The following is a 13,304-nucleotide window of genomic DNA, read 5'->3' on the forward strand; positions in this document are numbered from 1 at the left end:
AACTTATTGGGATCAAGTGAATCATCTACTGCTTCTGTGATTATTGACATAGATAAACTGTCATAGATAAACTGAAGATGTGTCGTACTTTCTCTGCTTCGGTCCCCAAGTCAAGTTTGTTTTTGGGTCAGAGATTAATTAGGGGATTAATTAGGTTTAACCTAACACTGCTGCATGTCAAGGCTTACTTTAACACAAATACACAAAAGCTATGTTAAGATTCAAATACAAAACATCATAAGACTAAGGTGTCATCTCTAAAGCTGCATCTCTCTCTCTAACCCTTTCCTTCTCATACTGTGCTGACTCTGTCTTTCTCGCCATTCTCCTCTTCCGCTGGTCCAGATCCAAGCACCTCTCACTCTCTTTGCGGCCTTCTTTCGATCCCTCATGCATCTTTTCTCCCACCCCCCACCCTTAGCTTCACTAAATCCCTGCTCTCTCTGCTTCTCTTGCATCCACTGTGAGCACTGCAGTGTAATACGTCTTTCCTTCACCCACTTCTGCCTCTCTAATCCACTTCTCTCCTCACAACTCCCATGCTGCACACACCAGGGCTGTACGACATGCAAAAAAAAAATAAATAAAAAAATCATATTTCTATTATTTTGACAGATGTTGTGAATGCGACATGAGTCATGCTTTTAGTTGGAATTTTTGCATTTGATTTTCACTGGAAGAAATATAAAAGCATGTTAACTTACATCAGGAGAATATGAGCTGTGGGCATGCAATGTTTAGTTTCTAATAGTATGTTGTGATACATTTATCACAAACCTTTATCAAAAACTACAACTCCTGCAATTTGAATATTGCACTCAGCTTTATTACTATTTTGATAATATTTCGATTAATTGTTCAACCCTACTAAACCCGCAAATATCCAACCAACATCAACTGGAAATGTGTCAGCCAGATTTCCTCACAATCCCACAGTGCTTTTAGTGTAGGTGGCCACAGTAGACTTAACAACCCAGTGCCTGTCATTGTGTTTGGAAGAAGAATTTTGTAATTCGTCCACCTCCAACAGTTATAATAGAGAAAATCTGCGAGGTTTTGTGCTTTGTCTTGTGTTTTGACAATGCTATTTACACAGGAAGTGGAAGAGAATTTTAACCCGGTTGACTTCTGGTTCGGTTTGACCCATAAATGATTTCTGGAAGATTATGGATGAAATTACGACCAATTCATAGTAAAATAATGAGCCTCATTTTCTGCCTCAAAATTACAAGAGAGTCCTTGTATATTGGTTGCACCGTCCTCTTGCATTGTATATTAGCTTGTGCTAACTCTGTACCTTATGTATCAGTTATGTTTAACTTTAATATGTCGACCATAACTTCCTCTCTGAAAAGGAGGCATCACTTACTTTTAAGTTTAAACTACATAATAAATAAGCTGTTGAATGACATGAGTGACTTGCAGCTTAAAGAATAAGAAATAATTGGGCTGGGCAAAATGTAATAGATATGGAAAAAAAATATACAAAACATACATCATATGTGACATAATTAACTTCACTGCTACATATTAAATGAGCCAGGAACTTTTCATACTGTAGGTGTAAACCTAATTCATGTTGTTATTTGGCAGTGTGACTAGCCATAGTAGGAAAACCACAGGTGTAACTAGTAACACTAGTAATGGCTCTGTTACATTTAGCTATGCCAGTAAGCCATATGAGTGAGCCAACACACACAATACCAAAGCCCTGGAATTTGCATCACTTAACTAACAATATTTCATTAGTACTCAGTTGACTCTTTTTCCAATCAATAGATTGAGTGATTTAATCTACTTTAAAATCCTCACATTTGAAAAGATGAAATCAGAGAATATTTGGTATTTTTGCTCAATAAAGTACTCAAACAATTAAATTTACTAATTGATTCATCATCTCAAAATGAAAGTATCTGTCAGAGGAAAAGATCTATCTGTGAGTGAGTCCTGCCTCCTCTACAGCAGACTATTAATCTCTTAATCAAGCTGAATGTTTGTGCCAATAACTCTGGAGCTGCAAAGGCAGCAGAGAATCAACAGTATGAGGAGCCAAATAATGAAGAACGTGTGATGCATGAAGTTCTATTATGTTTATGATGGTGAACTGTAATCTAAACAAAATATATAAAAAGAAAATCTAACCTCTTGAAGTGCATTTGTTGTAGTTGCCGTAGAAAGTTATTTCCTCCCTCTCGTCCTCTATATTTCTACCCTGATTCTGCAGCTGAGCTACCAGTCATTGTGTAATTACCAGACAGCGCAGAGAAAATGTCCACAGTATATTGATAGAGTCCCAGCAGCTTTCACAGGCAAACAAATGAGCAGAAAATATAGAGCATGCCTGACAACATTCATCTGCACCAGAAATAAACACACACACACACTCTCACAGCTCTCCCAGTCGTCTGGGTGCCTTTAAATCAGTGAAGCATTGCAAACAGAGAGCCATGAAAGGAACAGAACTACCACAACAAGCTAGAGGGTAAAACCTGTGTGTGTGTTATGTGCGACTCAAAAGTTTTAAAAGGGGCAGAGGCACAGCCACCATTCACATCATTATTTTTCTCTCAGAGACACAAATTATGGCCACATCCGCACACTCTGACCAGGATCACAAAGCCAACAGTGGAATAAATATTTACATCTTTTACATAAAAGGTTTTACTTAAGTAAAAGTGTGTATGTATTAGCAGCAAAGTGTACTCAAATTGAAAAAATAGTAGTACAGTGGAACTCTTCAGCATCGAGCTGAATGTTTTCTCTCAATTATATTTGCTCACTTTCATACAGCCAGTAGTCGAAAAAGTGTTTCTTACATTAAATAAATGTAGAAACATAGATTGTAGTTTCACCAAAATGCACTAAATGTACATACAGTAGTATAATAAATGTGTTGCATCTTTATGTACATCATTATCTTATTATTATTCCTGATGCATTCATATGCAAAATGTAAATGTTAATGTCAACAATATACCACTGTATATAACCAATAACAATGCATCACATTTATAAAATGAACATTTACTCTGTAAAATCTTAATCTGCAAAGTCTCTAAGAAATACAGCTGTTAAATAAATGTCACAGAATAAAAGGACCATATTTCTAGAGGTGAAACGATTAGTCCAATAATTGATGAATGCATAATGTATTGATCAGCATCTATTTTAATTATTAATTGCCAAACATTTGCGGGTTCGAGCTTCTGAAATGTGCTTATCTAATGCTTTTCTTTATTATATTGTAGAGCAAATGTCTTTGGGTTTTGGAGCACTGGTGAGACAAAACAACCTTTGAAGACGTCCCCTTGGACTCTGGAACTATGACAGGCATTTTCATAATATTTTGGATGTGTTATAGACAAAAATATATATATTATATGAAATATATTATAGACAAAAGAACTAGATTTCAATCTCCAATATAGTGAAGTAGAAGTATGGAGTAACATAAATGGAAATACTCAACTGCACTACCTCAAATTTTACTTATGTACAGGACTTGAGTAAACATACTTTGTTACTTTTGCACAACTGCCAACACCCTATAAAATAAAAGGGTGTCAGTTAATCCATCTGTGACTGGAAACACAAGAGGATCCAGATCAGTACCCTGAGGGACTCCTACAGCCCTGACAATACTTTCACAACTCCCTGACAGAAAAGTTGCATCAGCATCACAAGGTGGTTCAAGTGTAGGCCATCAGAGGCTACATGTACACTCAGCTGGCTGTGAACACACACTGTCGTATGACTAATCTGAATGGTTTCTTTCACTGGGTGAGTTTACACAAGGTTCAAGCGTGTTTTCAACACTATGTGGCTTTCAGATTATAAAACAACTCCTTTGAATCTTCTGTATTTTCAAATAAAAGCCCATTTTATATAAAAGTCTGTTTGTGATCAACAATGGGATTATTGTTTTGCACATGACTTTCTTTGGGGATGCATTAAAAACAGAGAGAAATTCACATGGATTTGTATCCTTTCACAGCACTTCAAGAATTAGATGCATCAGTTTAAACACCGGACCTGTTGGAGATTACATGTCTTGCTCATGGGCAATTAAATGCTATTTACAAAATAGTTAAGCCAGTAACTTTCTGTTTCACAGACTCACCTTTAGCAGCTATCATAAACTTAAGATATAGGTGCCTCTCCTGTTTTCCCCTTACTTTAACTCGCAAACCATTTGATGGACGCAATTTAGTAAGACACTTTTTTAAATGTCATGGTTGTAGATATTTATAGCATTAATGGCATCAGTGGGAATTGGATGTACCAAGCTCCAAGTTACACAAGCACAAGTTGTGTGGTGTACTTTTTTTTCAGTTTGAACTGGGGTGCATCAATAATACAGAGAATGGACAAAAAAGGCCTTTGGGATGTTGGCAGGCCTTGAAAAGTTCTCAAAATAATTATGTAAAATGTGAAATGTAATGTAATCCTGGACAAGACACTGGACAACCTTCAAAACAAGCCAACTAAAGCATTTAGCATATCCGCAGCTGCAGATAATGGTGTTGAAACACTCTATTCAGGGAAACTAGATAAAACACAATGGGACCAGCATGATATCTGCATACAGTGCTTTTACAAATTGGAGATACACACACAACAGATTAAATCACAACACACATTAACACAAATGCGCTCACACAGAGAAACTATGCACATCCGGCCTCCGCAGGGCCTCAATTACATAACACAAAGAGACACATTCCAAGATCGGAGGAGCAGCTGAACACTCAGAGCAGGCATGTCGCCTGACACACTGAATCAGCTGTGATTGTGAAAGAAATTGTGTATAACCACAATACCGAGGCTTTAAACTTGTAATGCCATCATGATTAGATATGTAGTCACACATCCCTTCACAGTGACTGGTGACGCAAGCAGAATATAACAGAACATATCAAAGTGACAACACAAGGGTGCCTAATACGGTGATAAGATGCTGCTGCTGCTATGAACAGAGCTGCTTTCCGTCAGCCTGAAAATAAATCAACAACAACTTTTACTGTTTAATTCATTTGTCAGGCAAATACGCAAACATTCACTGGCTTCAATTCTCAGTTGTGATGTTCTGCTGCTTTCCGTTTTGGATGGTTTGATAAAAGGAAGGATTGTGAAGATACAAAGTGGAAATCTGATCATTTATGATAGGTATTTTTCAAAATTCTGAGTAAATACTCAGGTAAATCAAAATGGTAGTGCACTCTAGTTTGGATTTTCAAATCTCTCCCTCAAATCTCTCTTGATCTCTTGAGTTCAATTAATTTTTGCTGGATTGCGGCAGAATGGAGGGATGGATTTGAGAAAAGGTTTTTGACAACACAACACAGCAGCAGGCATTGTAATATTTGTTAATCATTATTCAGGATTTATCTCTTTCAGTGGACCATATCAGTATATTTGTATTGTCTCTGAACCAACTGCAAACCTGAAACATTCCAGGTGGATAAACAGGGGAAAAAAAACCTACTTTGGTACAACTGCTGGTGCTACCCAAGACTTTTACTTTTTATTGTTACTGCAACTACTGCTAAAACTATCAACATTTGATATAACAACAAATAAAGGATCTTTAGTACTATTTTTCCTAGTGTGCTCCCTATCTGCATCTGAGGCATTCTATGAGGAGTAGGAACTGGCTGATAATTACACTGCAGAAGTGAGGTGTAAGAATGTTGACAAGCTAATTTGGTCTGTAAACAAATCTGACTCAGGTTCTGGAGATCAGCGAACAAGGCAGAATAAAATAGTTTACATAATTGGAAGATTATGCATTGACCTCTCCCCTCGCTGTCCTCCTGAGATTATCCACAATGTGTCTCAGAGTCACTTAAGTAAGAAGACCACCTACTACATTAACTGACATGTTGCACCATTGTAATTTCTTTATGTCTAATGTCAAATACAATTGAAAATCAACAACATAAAAATAAATAACTGTAGCAGCCAGAGATACAATAGAAACAAAGGAAACAACCAAGTCCCCATAAAAACACCCCTAAATGCAAAAGATGTCACTGAGAGATCACACAGTAAGTCCCTACAGGAATATTACACACTCATATTGATGATTTACACTCAGTATACATTTAATATCAATATTACTCGAAAAGGCAAAACTTACAGGTTAATGTTGCCGGCTTGGCCCAAGGTTATCATCATCATCAGTGGACTAAAATGCATCCCCACCATATTGCAATGGACCTCAAGACACGAAGTAGCACAGCCTTCAAAATAAAAGCCTGGGAGTATGCACTAGGACCAAATCAATATCCATAAGCAGAGCAACAACTACCTTTTGAAAAGACTGACTAAATCAGACCGTTAAATTGTATCCAACATAACACACTGGATTTATAAGATAATATGGACTATATTGAATTATATTTCATAAGTGTCTTGATGAGAAATTTAATCATAACATTTAATAAGTTGCCCTTTCATGACTCCCCCCTCCCCCATTTTACAGCCTAGGTCTTGGTTTCAATTACTTCTGTTTGCTTTATTTTATTTACATTTAACCCATTTTAACTGTTACACAGAATAAGCTGTTTAGGACTATTATTATTGTTAGGATTATATACAAAGTTTAGTGTGTGTATCAATGTTGTTTATAACTGTTTCCTGTTACCCTTCTCCGTTTCTTGTTTTTGTTTGTTTCTGTTCCTGATAACTATAAAATATATATGTAATTGATTATTGTGTTTTTAATTACTACCCAAGCTTTTATTTTGTATAGTTTAAGCGGAAGTCACGTTTATTTATTTTTTCGATCTTAACACTGGTTGTGTACCGCTGTTGTCTCAGTAATGTGGGATCAATATGGTGATTCCCGGGGTGCAGGCCGCTGTTGTGGCAATGTCGAACCAGTTCAGTTCGTCATGAACGAAAAGTGTCTGTTTATTACTGTCCAGTAATGTTTAATAATCAAGAATTCACGACCGTTTAACCTGCAGACAAACGATGAAACACCGATGATGTGTCCGACCGTTACCCTCCGCTTCCCTGCCTTTGTGCCACTGCGATAAAAAAAAAAAAAAATCACATCACGCCACCAGCTAAGCTAGCATCACGTACCAGCTAATTATCACCTCTGAATTAAACGTCATCCGAAAACAACAGCCTGTTTAGAGACAAGGTGGTTAAGAGTGGAAAATACCAGTTGAAAGACGAGGCTGCCGTCCCTGTCGTCATGACCGAGCTAGGCATCATTTCTTCAGCCTCCGACGCGATGCCGCTGAACGGAGCCTTTTTCTCCTTTTCCCTCCGTCTGCTCCCATCCAGCTCTGTCCAAATAACTGCACTAAAATCAACATGTAACACACTCACCTTGTCGCAGGTGGTCGGCAGCCGGTCTGTTTTCGATCAAAAGCATGTGTAGCACTGGATAACAGAGCTGGTGGGCTGCTAGTCCTTGACGTGTGGGAATATTGTTGTCTCTGTGAGACACACTGCGGGGCGGACAGCGGCGGTGCATCGCGGGATGGGATGGGCTGGGCCGGAGCGATACGTCAGCCTGAGGTCACAGCTTGGTCCCAGACTGGATTATCTAACCGTGGGTGGGACGGCTGCCGCTCGTTATCTTCGGCAGGGATTCAATTTAGCTTCACTGATGATACTAATAATAATAATAATAATAATAATAATAATAAATAATATGAATAATAACTATGTTGTTGCTGGGATTGCTGCTTCTGCACAAGTTGAAGCTAAACTGAATATACAATAATATAAAACAGACAGAAGACAGACTGTATTGCTTTATGAATGGCCTGAAATATGCATGAAACTTGAACTGAGATTAAATAAAATATATGAAGGTTGTTAAAAAAAATCAAGGTATGAAAATCCTTACTTTTTTACCTTTAATTAATTTTCACAGTAAAGTAAGAATGTGTAGGAAGAGGCTAAATGACACTGGGTTTGAAACTTTCTGTCTTAGTAACTTCCCTTCCCTATGGTAACTTGCTGTGCAGTGCCAGTGTGGTCACCTGTAGCTGTGTTTTCCCTGCTACCTCCTCTTAGACCTGTCTCATCAGCATCACTGGGCTGACTCAGTTCTGAGTCCCTCTCTCTAAGTGCTGCTGGTAGTCAGCAGTTTCACAGAGCACAATGTGTCATTTAATGAAACCTTTATGTTCCCTGTGGGGAAACTGTATCGTTGCTGCTGCAGTGAAAGGTGCAGAACTAACAGTATAACAGATTATTAAAGATTATAGTCGTTACAACAATATCGTAAAACTAACAAATAAATAACAGGTCAGATTTATCACATGGAATCATACAAGACAGAGTATTTCATATACAGAAATAGGTCTGTTCCAGCTTCTAATCATCTTCAGTCCCAGCTAATTGCAACCAGTGTTTTCTCTGGAGCCAACAAGCCAGAAAGATGAGAGTGTTAAAGAAGAGTGTGTTAAGAGTGTTAAACATCCACTACACTCTCAAGCTCTGACCAAATGTATTCACTTCTGATGTAAAACAACCTTTAGGGTTTGAGGGATGCATGTATACTTTAAAAATATTTATTGAATCACTGTATTTTTTTAAATCACAGATTAATACTTATTGAATGTGGTAGTAAAGGTGATAAGACGTATGCTGTGGCCTGGCATAAGTAAGTAGGATTTAGATACTGAAATAATCCTTTTGTTGCCTAATACGCTGAGCTCCATCTACTGGCTATCTTATGTTATTGCACTTACCAAAGAGCATACTTTGAAACTACACTCTTATGCCAACAGATTATTCCCTGTAGTTATACAAGGTTACTGCTGTAAACATGCACAATGGAGACCTCATGTGATTTCAGTGGTTGAATAGAAAATGTCCTTTGAGAGTTAAAAGGCTGCATATTCCAGAAGTCCACCCAGAATGAGACGCGTTACTTCCTAAACGCGTTACTTCCTAAACAGACGAGTTTAGGAAGGGTTAGGCATTGAAGTTAAAGGGCTGTCCTTATCCCACCTGTATGTGTCTGTAAGGACAGACCCTTTTGCTGAAGGGAGAGTCTGGTCAGCACCTGGAACAGACAAACACTGAGTGTTTTAGGATTTTCAGCTTTCATTAAAGGATAAATCACAGTACAGATTACAACACACAGCTGGATGTTGGTCTGAGCCATCAACCTTTAAATTTGTGCATGTGAAAAAAATTGTGCTGGTGGCAAAGAGATTTGTATTTGTTTAAAAGACTGTTTGAATCAAAACTTAAATGATCAGTGGTGAGGTTATACAAAGACACAGGGAGGGAAGAAATGCCTTTGTGGATCTGTGTGTGACACTGACAAGTAAAAATCCACAAATTGATCCTTGTAACTTCAGTGTCACACACTGTGGGAAGTTTTGACCAGAGTTTTACAGTTTCCTGCTGTGTATCGCAACAAAGATGTTGACAAATCCATTTCTTCTTTTACAATGTCTTTGATTCTGAATTTCAACAAATACAAATCTCTCCAACACAAGCACTATTGTTTTACATACGCAAACTTGAATTTCTCAAGCAGATTTATTTTACATGTTTACAAAGGTTGATTTACAACTAGAAACACTGGAATCATTTGTGAACATCACTTCACAAGTTCAAAATCATTTGACCCTAATTTGAGCCTTTATACACATGTGTAGCTACAAATTCAGGTGTGAAAATAGGATCTGAACTCTACTTGTAACTTCCATACACTTGCAGATTTATGAAGGCAAAGGGATACCGCAGGACACATGGGTGGTCCTTGGCAGGCTATAGCAACATAAGGAAGGGATGATGACATCACCACAAAGGCAGACTCAGAAAATAAGGTTTATTGCCAAGCAGGTTTTCACTTACAAGATATTTGGCTTGGTGTAGTATCCAATTAACATATTCAGAGGAAATAAATTATAAAAAAAAAAAAAAAAAAAAAAAAAAAAAAAAAAAAATTAAAGTAAAGTAAAATACTGCAACAGTCAAACAAATATACATCGATACATATATTAAAGAAAAAAAATTAATAAAACAATCCTACAAAACTATGTAGGAAAGTGTTTTAGAATGACAAAACTCCTGCTGGGCAAGATGTGCAAAAGGTATTGATTAGGGGGATGTGCAAAAGATCACAGTATAGACAATATCCATCATGTGCAGGGATAATACCTCAAGGTGTTGATGTAATGGTGTTGATTGATGAGGCCAGATGCAGAAGAAAAGGCAGGTGCTGGTCCATCATTGGTGATTAGACTGGACTTCTGGTCCTGATACAGACAAACATGCGATAGGACAATTCCTTTAGATCATACAAGTTCTTTATAATCAAACATGTTAGATCTGTTGTGTGTGTATATTAAATTGTGAAAATAGATATGAATATGCAAGAAAATAAAGACAGTACGAATATTCTGAATACTGCCCGAATCCAAATATTCTAACAGACAGTCTCAGACAAACTCAGATGCCGTGGGACTCACATCCAGTACCAGGCAGTTGATTTCTGCAAGCAAAGAAGATACAACAGCCCGGGAAATATTTTACAGTATTTCACTTACTGACCGCGGACTGCTCATAGAGTCAGGTTTCAGTTCACTACCACCACGTTGGCTTCTGGCATCCATCTTCCCAGTCACCATATGTTGGAAGGCTTTGTGTTACGACCCAGCTAGGGGAAAAGGGAAGCAACATAAAACCAGGTGTTATTGGTAAATCAGGTTTACTGATTTAATTTATTGCGTTAACAGGAGGGTAAATAAGTAAACAGATATACAAACAAGGCAAGAGGATAACTGAAGTAGGGGAACAGGAGCCAACAAAGAGCCTAACTATGTGATTCTAACCAACCCAAAAACACAAGAAAGCAGCCCCCCTGTTCCTAATGTGCCTAAAAGCCTTTTTCTAAGGGTGTGATGCACAAGCAGAATTTTAAACCCTAACCCAGCCCCCAACAATCACTACCAGCATCCCAAACCAAATCACAAATTACACACAAATGTTCACAAAGGCAGTACAGAGGCGAGCTGCATATCATGTCAGCCGCCACTAATGATGTGCGGGCCGGGCTCTTAAACTCTCTTCCTCTGATGCTTAAACGGCTGCAGCTGTGGTGAGGGCTGTCAGAGTCATTGCCGCACCAATAGGAGAAGATGGCCGTGGAGTCGGAGGCTCCTCCTCTCTGCTCCGACCAATCCCGTCACAGAGGCAGTGCAGCCTTATTACCATACAGACAAAACACACTTTAAAATCCAGGTGACTGCACTGAAGCTCAGTTGAACATATTTTTATATCATGCAGAAAGTTTAACAAGAGCAGAACTGATGACACAATTACGGAAGATTGCGCCGGTAGAGGATAATATTAAAAGTACTAGAAAATTCCTGGAGAACTTTTGAACGTGCCTGCTGCTTGGTGCGTGTATTTCACTCCTCAAGTATCAATCTTTACAAAGGACATTACATTGAGTCTCATCCTGACACTGATCTCAGTCACTGCAGGTGTCCCTCCCGCCTTTTGAAGCTGTCACGACTGGCCAAAATAACCTCACGCTGATGGTTTCAAACACAAATTTGTCCCCACAACCACAGCAAGACATGTATACACACATGTACATGCCCTAACAGAAGTTGATCTGCAATAAAGCTGTACCTCTATATCCCCATACAGAAGATAGATGAGTCATTTTATGAAACGGGAGCCATTTGGGTCCGCAACATTTGATGAGATGCATAAGGCGCAAAAATGTGTAAAAGTAGGTTTCCAATTAAAACCAAGTACTCTTACCATGATATTAAATGAGAAAATACAATTTATAAAGACTAACATAGTATTTTTTAGCCATTTTTCCTTCATCTGTATCGAAAAATATCACCATTAAATGTTGCTTTATCAAACCTTTATTATTGTCAGGATTATATGTGTGTCCCTATTTACATAAGATATTTTTTTAATAAAAACATACTTTTTTGTAAAAAATGTAATGATTTGTGTGTGTCCCTCATTTTGATTTACCACCCGTCACATTAATATGTTTTGTCTATAAACAACGTAGTGTTGCTTTTAACTGACATCACAGAGAGTAGGTGACATCATTTGAGGCTTTGGAGCAGCCAGGAACTAAAGCAGGCAAGTTCTGACCGGCACATAACAAATGTCTAAACAGCTGATCTGTCTTTTCATCAGAGGAAGCTGAACTGGAAGTGGTTTTCTGGCATCATCATCATCACAGCCCATTTGAGAACTAAGGATGTCCGTGCAGTCTCCTTTGTCCATACATGAGGTCCTCCTTCTGTGGGCACCAGTCATTCAGTTTTCAGTGTGGATTCCTTTGAATGACAGTAAAAGACAAACACTTTAGTTCAGACATGGTGGATCACAGTTAATCACACACATATACCATGAATACCTGCTTCAGTTGAGGACTCCTGTGTATGAATTTACAGTATTAAATGACAAACCCCCACAAGATAATGTTCTAGTATACATTGTGTATTGAACTCAATACAAGATACCAGCGATAAGAGGAGACAGAAAATAAGTTAATGAGATAAACCTGAATGTTTTGCTGCATGTAGGAAAGTTCTATCAGCGACTGACTTTTTCTAATAACATGAGAGTGAGATAAGTTTAACTATATTTATCTATTATATATCCTTGTCCTGCAAATATTTACATGTTTGGGACCAGGTACGGTTAGCATAACAAACACTAAGTTACCCGCTAGCTAGCTAAGTTAGCAAAGTGTTAACTGTCTCCTGTTCTCCGGCCAAAGCACGTAGGGAAAAAACAAACTAGCTTTTTTTACTAGCATCATACACATTAAAACTGTAGGACATTCAGAAAATAAACATTTACTTACCGAAAAAAACTGTATATCATCATCATCTCTCCAGTTTGTTAGTGGCGAAGAATGAGCCGTAATTACTGTGAACCGAAATCTCATTAAAAATAAATAACTAACAGCAAAACTGTCAGTGCTAAATTATTCTTCCACGGACAAATATTGAGAAAAATAATATTCAACACAACTGATTCAATACGAAACGCTCACGACCCAAGCTCTCCTCCGTTGACTTATCCTCCGGTGATCGACCTCCCGGCCTGCCGCGTCATCTGATCAATCACTGCAGACCAGGTATATCAATCAAACAGCCACGCCCCCAAAAATACCTGTTTTTAAGGCCTAATATTTAATTGATTTGGTGATTATTTTCAGATGGACCACCAGAACACTGAACAAGAAGTGTGAATTTAGCCCATCACACAGTAATGAGTTCCGGAAAAAATTCATCGACTGAGTATTTCATGAGAGAAGTTGGTGTTTTTAT

At 38.0% G+C, this 13,304-nt stretch overlaps 1 protein-coding gene and 1 long non-coding RNA gene across 6 annotated transcripts in view; both read right to left on the bottom strand.

Moving 5' to 3' along the window:
• Positions 1-7,504, bottom strand: part of rusc2 (RUN and SH3 domain containing 2) — a 38,385-nt gene extending 30,881 nt beyond the window's left edge. For 2 of the 3 annotated variants that reach the window (XM_056375451.1, XM_056375449.1), the window contains exon 1: positions 7,345-7,504. The gene's annotated coding sequence lies outside the window, so the exon portion shown is untranslated. Of the gene's footprint in view, positions 1-7,174; positions 7,312-7,344 lie in introns of those variants that run through there. The other variant, XM_056375450.1, reaches the window with a different exon arrangement.
• A 289-nt stretch (positions 7,505-7,793) lies between these two features.
• On the bottom strand, positions 7,794-13,063 carry LOC130169095 (uncharacterized). 3 transcript variants are annotated; one of them, XR_008827792.1, is made up of 4 exons: positions 12,836-13,063; positions 10,540-12,302; positions 10,147-10,244; positions 7,794-9,037 (listed from the first exon to the last, which is right to left on the bottom strand). It is a non-coding gene; the product is annotated as an uncharacterized LOC130169095 (long non-coding RNA). The 3 variants fall into 3 exon arrangements; XR_008827791.1 differs by having other exon boundaries at positions 10,536-12,302; XR_008827793.1 differs by lacking the exon at positions 10,147-10,244 and having other exon boundaries at positions 10,536-12,302.
• Positions 13,064-13,304: the final 241 nt, after the last annotated feature.

This window comes from Seriola aureovittata, chromosome 5 (assembly GCF_021018895.1).
Source record: "Seriola aureovittata isolate HTS-2021-v1 ecotype China chromosome 5, ASM2101889v1, whole genome shotgun sequence".
NCBI classification, from domain to species: domain Eukaryota; kingdom Metazoa; phylum Chordata; class Actinopteri; order Carangiformes; family Carangidae; genus Seriola; species Seriola aureovittata.